At 45.5% G+C, this 8,483-nt stretch overlaps 1 protein-coding gene across 1 annotated transcript in view; it reads right to left on the reverse strand.

Annotated features, from left to right (window-relative positions):
* LOC128684112 (organic cation transporter protein-like) overlaps positions 1 to 8,168 on the reverse strand; it is a 664,663-nt gene extending 656,495 nt beyond the window's left edge. Inside the window, exon 1 of the mRNA XM_070090434.1 lies at positions 8,038 to 8,168. The gene's annotated coding sequence lies outside the window, so the exon portion shown is untranslated. The remainder of the gene's footprint in view (positions 1 to 8,037) is intronic.
* Between the last annotated feature and the right edge of the window lie 315 nt (positions 8,169 to 8,483).

Consider the following 8,483-nt stretch of genomic DNA (forward strand, 5'->3'; position numbering starts at 1 on the left):
CCTAGGTTAGACCTCATTTAGATTATGCTGCACAGTTTTATTCACCGTATTACAGAATGGGTATAAATGTTCTGGAAAACATACAAAGGAGGAGGACAGAGTTGATCCCATGTATCAGAAATCTTCTCTATGAGGATAGACTGAGGTCCCTGAATCTGCACTCTCTAGAAAGGCGTAGAATTAGGGGGGGATATGATTGAGGTGTATAAATGGAAGACAGGAATAAATAAAGGGGATGCAAATAACGTGCTGAAAATATCTAGCCTAGACAGGATTCGTAGCAATGGTTTTAAGTTGGAAAAATTCAGATTCAGGAAGGATATAGGAAAGCACTGGTTTGGTAATAGAGTTGTGGACGAGTGGAACAAACTCCCAAGAACAGTTATAGAGGTTAAAACGTTGTGTAGTTTTAAAAATAGGTTAGATGAATACATGAGTGGGTGTGGGTGGGTGTGAGTTGGACCCGATTACCTTGTGCTACTAGGTCAATTGCGGTGTTCCTTCCTTAAGTGAATGTGACCTGACCTGACTAGGTTGGGGCATTGACTTAAGCCGGTAGGAGACTTGGACTTGCCTCGTATGGGTCAGTAGGCTTGTTGCAGTGTTCCTTCTTTCTTATGTTCTTATGTTCTTAAGGGAATTAGGCTTATTCGGCAAGTCTGGAGTTTACCTGGAGTTTACCTGGAGAGAGTTCCGGGGGTCAACGCCCCCGCGGCCCGGTCTGTGACCAGGCCTCCTGGTGGATCAGAGCCTGATCAACCAGGCGACATATCAAATTACATGACTTACGAGTCACGACATGTTAATGTATATGACTTATTAGTCACGGCATGTTAAGGTATATGACTTATTAGTCACGGCATGTTAAGGTATATGACTTATTAGTCACGGCATGTTAAGGTATATGACTTATTAGTCACGGCATGTTAAGGTATATGACTTATTAGTCACGGCATGTTAAGGTATATGACTGCCAATTTATCAGTACCATCATGCATCTGAAGACTAATGTGAGGTGGAATCCATAATGTGTGTGTTCTCACCTAACTGTGGTTGCAGGGGTCGAGACTCAGCTCCTGGCTCCTCCTGAGTGTGTGTGTGTGTGTACTCACCTAGTTGTACTAACCTAGTTGTGGTTGCAGGGGTCGATCAAAGCACCAGGCTCCGCCTCTTCACTGGCCGCTACTGGGTCACTCTCACTGCACCATGAGCTTTAAAGCTATGTATGGATCCTGCCTCCACTACATCACTTCCCAAACTATTCCACTTCCTGACTACTCTGTGTCTGAAGAAATACTTCCTAACATCCCTGTGATTCATCTGTGTTTTCAATTTCCAACTGTGTCCCCTTGTTGCTGTGTCACATCTCCGGAACATTCTGTCTTTGTCCACTTTGTCAATTCCTCTCAGTATTTTGTACGTCGTTATCATGTCCCCCCTATCTCTCCTGTCCTCCAGTGTCGTCAGGTCGATTTCCCCTAACCTCTCCTCGTAGGACATACCTCTTAGCTCTGGGACTAGTCTTGTTGCAAACCTCTGCACTTTCTCTAGTTTCTTTACGTGCTTGGCTAGGTGTGGGTTCCAAACTGGTGCCGCATACTCCAATATGGGCCTAACGCACCCGGTGTACAGGGTCCTGAACGATTCCTTATTAAGATGTTGGAATGCTGTTCTGAGGTTTGCTAGGCGCCCATATGCTGCAGCAGTTATTTGGTTTATGTGTGCCTCAGGAGATGTGCCTGGTGTTATACTGACCCCAAGTTCTTTTTCCTTGAGTGAGGTTTGTAGTCTGGCCCCCTAGACTGTACTCCGTCTGCGGTCTTCTTTGCCCTTCCCCAATCTTCATGTCTTTGCATTTGGTGGAGTTGAACTCCAGGAGCCAATTGTTGGACCAGGTCTGCAATCTGTCCAGATCCCTTTGTAGTTCTGCCTGTGTGAGTGTGTGTGTGTACTCACCTATTTGTACTCACCTATTTGTGGTTGCAGGGGTCGATTCATAGCTCCTGGCCCCGCCTCTTCGCTGATTGCTACTAGGTCCTCTCTCTCCCTGCCCCATGAGCTCTATCATACCTCGCCTTAAAACTATGTATGTGGTCAGTGGTCAGTCGTCACGTGAGGTCACAGACCCTGAGCTGCGTTGGGGATTAGTGTGGACGGTTACAAAGCATGGCTTGCTTCTGCAGTGTTTTAAAAATTGAGGTTGGAGAGTTGAAGGAGGAGGTCTTGCTTCTCCAGGAGGAGATTAGGAGGCTGAAGGTCCACCTCAATGGGTCTGGGAGAGAGTGTGAGGTGGCTGGAGTTGTGGGGAATGAGGCTTCTAGCAGTGAGGTGCAGTCTGTCTCTCGCTGTGAGGAGGCTGTAGCTGGGGAGGTAGCAACGGCTACCAGCAGTGAGGTGCAGTCCAGCACCTGCCTCAAGTGGCGAGTGGTTCACAGTAATGGAAGGCGCATCAGAGTAAGGAAAGTTAAGAGTGAAGATCTGAAGGTAGGAAATCGCTTCTCTGTTCTTCAGGATGAATGTACTTCAGTGGCCAGTGAAGGTAAGGGTACTACTGCCCCTGCTAATGGAGGTAAGCGCATTCTTGTGGTTGGTGACTCTCAGGTAAGATATATTGACCGTGCTTTTTGTAATAGGAATAAGAAGATGAGAGATAGAGTGTGCTTCCCTGGAGCTGGTGTTGGGGACATTGTCAACAGGCTGGATAATATCATGTCAGGTAATGGGAACAAGCCCATTATCTGTCTCAGTGCTGGTGGAAATGATATTGGGAAGGGTAGGAGAGAAGAGCTGCTAGATAAGTACAGGTCAGCTATAGATTTCATTAAGTCTAAGGGAGGGATCCCAATCATATGTAGCATCTTGCCTAGAAGGGGAGTAGGAAATGAATGGTTGTCTAGGGCAATTGGTGTAAATTGCTGGCTAGACAGATACTGCAAGGAACTTGCAATCCCATTCATTGACAACTGGAACAACTTTTATGGCAAACATGATATGTATGCAAGGGATGGGGTACATCTCTCTGGGGCTGGGGTGGTAGCACTTGCAGACTCGATTGAGAAGGCCATTGGTGAAATGCCTATGATTTTAAACTGATGGAAGATAGAGGTATGGGTGTGTGTGGGAAACAAGCAGGTTGCAACACTTGGGTTGGAAACAGTAAATGTATAAAAGGCATTCAGCATGAAGTTATAAATAAAGACAATAGATCAGGTCAGCAAACAAAGGGGGACAGCAGAGGGCAGCAAGGGACTAGCTCCCTTAAGGTTTACTATAGTAATAGCAGGAGTGTAAGAAATAAGATAGATGAGCTAAGATTAATTGCAAGTGCAGGAAACATAGATATTATTGCTATAACAGAGACCTGGCTCAATCTGAAAGATAGAGAGATGCCCTCTGAATGTCACATACAAGGCTATAAATTATTCCACACTGACAGGGTCAACAGGAAAGGTGGTGGAGTAGCGATGTACGTCAGAGACAATTTAAATTGTTGTGTTAGACAAGATATTAAATTCCACAAGGCACAGTACTCGCTCCCATCTTGTTCCTCATCCTTATATCCGACATAGACAAGGATGTCAGCCACAGCACCGTGTCTTCCTTTGCAGATGACACCCGAATCTGCATGACAGTGTCTTCCATTGCAGACACTGCAAAGCTCCAGGCAGACATCAACCAAATCTTTCAGTGGGCTGCAGAAAACAATATGAAGTTCAACGATGAGAAATTTCAATTACTCAGATATGGTAAACATGAGGAAATTAAATCTTCATCAGAGTACAAAACAAATTCTGGCCACGAAATAGAGCGAAACACCAACGTCAAAGACCTGGGAGTGATCATGTCGGAGGATCTCACCTTCAAGGACCATAACATTGTATCAATCGCATCTGCTAGAAAAATGACAGGATGGATAATGAGAACCTTCAAAACTAGGGAGGCCAAGCCCATGATGACACTCTTCAGGTCACTTGTTCTATCTAGGCTGGAATATTGCTGCACACTAACAGCAACTTTCAAGGCAGGTGAAATTGCCGACCTAGAAAATGTACAGAGAACTTTCACGGCGCGCATAACGGAGATAAAACACCTCAATTATTGGGAGCGCTTGAGGTTCCTAAACCTGTATTCCCTGGAACGCAGGAGGGAAAGATACATGATTATATACACCTGGAAAATCCTAGAGGGACTAGTACCGAACTTGCACACGAAAATCACTCACTACGAAAGCAAAAGACTTGGCAGACGATGCACCATCCCCCCAATGAAAAGCAGGGGTGTCACTAGCACGTTAAGAGACCATACAATAAGTGTCAGGGGCCCGAGACTGTTCAACTGCCTCCCAGCACACATAAGGGGGATTACCAACAGACCCCTGGCAGTCTTCAAGCTGGCACTGGACAAGCACCTAAAGTCAGTTCCGGATCAGCCGGGCTGTGGCTCGTACGTTGGTTTGCGTGCAGCCAGCAGCAACAGCCTGGTTGATCAGGCTCTGATCCACCAGGAGGCCTGGTCTCAGACCGGGCCGCGGGGGCGTTGACCCCCGGAACTCTCTCCAGGTAAACTCCAGGTAAACTCCAGAAGCGTCAGCCACTGAATCTGTTTGGTTACAGCTTCTCGAGGGCCGAGAAAAACTAATTTTGGGTGTGATTTACAGGGCCCCAAATCTTGATAGGGAGTGCACTAAACTTCTATGGGACGAAATTCGTAAGGCATCTACATACGAAAATGTTGTGCTAATGGGAGATTTCAACTATAGACAGATTGACTGGAGCAATTTGACAGGAAATTTAGAGTCAGGTGACTTTCTTGATACGATCCAGGATTGTTTTTTAAAACAGTTTGTGACAGAGCCAACTAGGGGAAATAACCTCCTTGACTTGGTTCTTGCCAGTAGGGAAACACTAATTAATAATCTTGAGGTTAATGATGAGCTTGGGGAAAGTGATCACAAATCACTCAGTTTTAATATATCATGGAATTCCCCTAATAATGGCAATCAAGTCTCCGTCCCTGACTTTCGCTTGGCTGATTTCATAGGACTGAAAAATTACTTAGGTGGGCTGAACTGGAATGACCTGACTAAGGGTCAGGTAGGTGGTGATGGTTGCCGATATGATGCTTTCCAGGGCATAGTTCTAGCTGCTCAGTCAAATTATGTTCCAAATAGGGAAATCAGATCAAACAAAAATGATCCTAAATGGATGAACAATAGATTAAAATATCTGATTGGTCAAAAGAGAGGCATATATAGGCAAATCAAAAGAGGAAAGGGGCAATTGAGAAATCGATATATTCAGTTAAAGAGAGAAATAAAAAAGGGAATTAGAAAAGCAAAAAGAGATTATGAGGTTAAAGTTGCAAGAGAATCGAAGACTAACCCAAAAGGATTCTTTCAGGTATACAGAAGTAAGATCAGGGACAAGATAGGCCCACTCAGAAGTTCCTCGGGTCAGCTCATTGACAGTGATAAGGAAATGTGTAGAATTTTTAACACATACTTCCTCTCAGTTTTTACACAGGAGGATACCAGCGATATTCCAGTAATGATAAATTATGTAGAACAGGACGATAATAAACTGTGCCTAACCTCCATAGTGGGAAAATTTATGGAGTCAATAATTGCCGAGGCAGTTCGTAGCCACCTTGAAAAGCATAAATTAATCAACGAATCTCAGCATGGTTTTACAAAGGGGCGTTCCTGCCTTACGAATTTATTAACTTTTTTCACTAAGGTATTTGAGGAGGTAGATCATGGTAATGAATATGATATTGTGTATATGGACTTCAGTAAGGCTTTTGACAGGGTCCCACATCAGAGACTATTGAGGAAAATTAAAGCACATGGAATAGGAGGAGAAATTTTTTCCTGGATAGAGGCATGGTTGACAAATAGGCAGCAGAGAGTTTGCATAAATGGGGAGAAATCAGAGTGGGGAAGCGTCACGAGCGGTGTTCCACAGGGGTCAGTGTTGGGCCCCCTGCTGTTCACAATCTACATAAACGACATAGATGAGGGCATAAAGAGTGACATCGGCAAGTTTGCCGATGACACCAAAATAGGCCGTCGAATTCATTCTGACGAGGACATTCGAGCACTCCAGGAAGATTTGAATAGACTGATGCAGTGGTCGGAGAAGTGGCAGATGCAGTTTAATATAGACAAATGCAAAGTTCTAAATGTTGGACAGGACAATAACCATGCAACATATAAACTAAATAATGTAGATCTTAATATTACGGATTGCGAAAAAGATTTAGGAGTTCTGGTTAGCAGTAATCTGAAACCAAGACAACAGTGCATAAGTGTTCGCAATAAAGCTAATAGAATCCTTGGCTTCATATCAAGAAGCATAAATAATAGGAGTCCTCAGGTTGTTCTTCAACTCAATACATCCTTGGTTAGGCCTCATTTAGATTATGCTGCACAGTTTTGGTCACCGTATTACAGAATGGATATAAATTCTCTGGAAAATGTACAAAGGAGGATGACAAAGTTGATCCCATGTATCAGAAACCTTCCCTATGAGGATAGACTAAGAGCCCTGAAACTGCACTCTCTAGAAAGACGTAGAATTAGGGGGGATATGATTGAGGTGTATAAATGGAAGACAGGAATAAATAAAGGGGATGTAAATAGTGTGCTGAAAATATCTAGCCTAGACAGGACTTGCAGCAATGGTTTTAAGTTGGAAAAATTCAGATTCAGGAAGGATATAGGAAAGTACTGGTTTGGTAATAGAGTTGTGGATGCGTGGAACAAACTCCCAAATACCGTTATAGAGGCCAGAACGTTGTGTAGCTTTAAAAATAGGTTGGATAAATACATGAGTAGATGTGGGTGGGTGTGAGTTAGACCTGATAGCTTGTGCTACCAGGTCGGTTGCCGTGTTCTCCCTTAAGTCAATGTGACCTGACCTGACTAGGTTGGGTGCATTGGCTTAAGCCGGTAGGAGACTTGGACCTGCCTCGCATGGGCCAGTAGGCCTTCTGCAGTGTTCCATCGTTCTTATGTTCTTATGTTCTTATGCTCCTGCCTCTACCACATCACCTTCTAGGCTATTCCATGGCCTGACTACTCTATGACTGAAGAAATACTTCCTAACATCCCTTTGATTCATCTGAGTCTTCAACTTCCAATTGTGACCTCTTGTGTCTGTGTCCCATCTCTGGAACATCCCGTCTTTGTCCACCTCGTCTATTCCGCGCAGTATTTTATATGTCGTTATCATGTCTCCCCTGACCCTCCTGGCCTCCAGTGTCGTCAGGCCGATTTCCCTCAACCTTTCTTCATAGGACAATCCCCGTAGCTCTGGGACTAGTCTTGTTGCAAACCTTTGCACTTTCTCTAATTTCTTGACGTGCTTGACTAGGTGTGTGTGTGTGTGTGTGTGTGTGTGTGTGTGTGTGTGTGTGTGTGTGTGTGTGTGTGTGTGTGTGTGTGTGTGTGTGTGTGTGTGTGTCTGTGTGTCTGTGTCTGTGTGTGTGTGTGATCTTCCTGGGCAAGTGTGAGAGTGGCCTACTTGGGCAAGTGTGAGTGACCTCCCTCGGCAGGTGTGAAAGTGACCTATCTGGGCAGGTGTGATAGTGACCTAACTGGGCAGGTGTGATAGTGACTTATTTAGGCAAGTGATAGTGACGTACCTGGGCAGGTGTGATTGTGGCTTACCTGGGCAAGTGTGAGTGACCTCCCTCGGCAGGTGTGAAAGTGATCTACCTGGGCAGGTGTGATAGTGACCTACCTGGGCAGGTGTGATTGTGGCTTACCTGGGCAAGTGTGAGTGACCTCCCTCGGCAGGTGTGAAAGTGACCTACCTGGGCAGGTGTGATGGTGACCTACCTGGGCAGGTGTGATTGTGGCCTACCTGGCAAGTGTGAGTGACCTCCCTCGGCAGGTGTGAAAGTGACCTACCTGGGCAGGTATGATAGTAACCTACCTGGGCAAGTGTAATAGTGACCTACCTGGGCAGGTGTGATAGTGACCTACCTGGGCAAGTGTGATAGTGACCTACCTGGACAGGTGCGATAGTGACCTACCTGGGTACGTAAGATGGGGGCGGCGTAAAGTAAGGTACGTGAGGCAGGGTACACAAGTAAGGCAGGGCACGGCACGTTACACACGTGAGGCAAGGTACGGCAGGGTATACACACGTCCGCGGTCATTCACAGTCAAGGGCAAACTGACCCTCGCTCTCTGATGTTAATCCTATACCTGATCTCTTCCTCCTCCTGCCTGCACTTCTTCTCCACTCCTTCCTCCTCCTCCCCCTCTTGCTTCTACTCCTCCCTCTGCCCTCATTCTTCACCTCTTCCTCCGCCTTCCCATGCCCTCATCCTCCTCTTTCCTGTTATTTTCCTCTCTCTACTCCTCTTCCAAGTTAGTATACACGAGTCGTCTAGTCTAATATCTTCATTATGCACCCCATACCCATCCTGTGGGCGGTAGTCAAAAGATTACAAAGGTACATAATGGGTCCAGGGAC

Source organism: Cherax quadricarinatus, chromosome 3 (assembly GCF_038502225.1).
Source record: "Cherax quadricarinatus isolate ZL_2023a chromosome 3, ASM3850222v1, whole genome shotgun sequence".
Lineage (NCBI taxonomy): Eukaryota > Metazoa > Arthropoda > Malacostraca > Decapoda > Parastacidae > Cherax > Cherax quadricarinatus.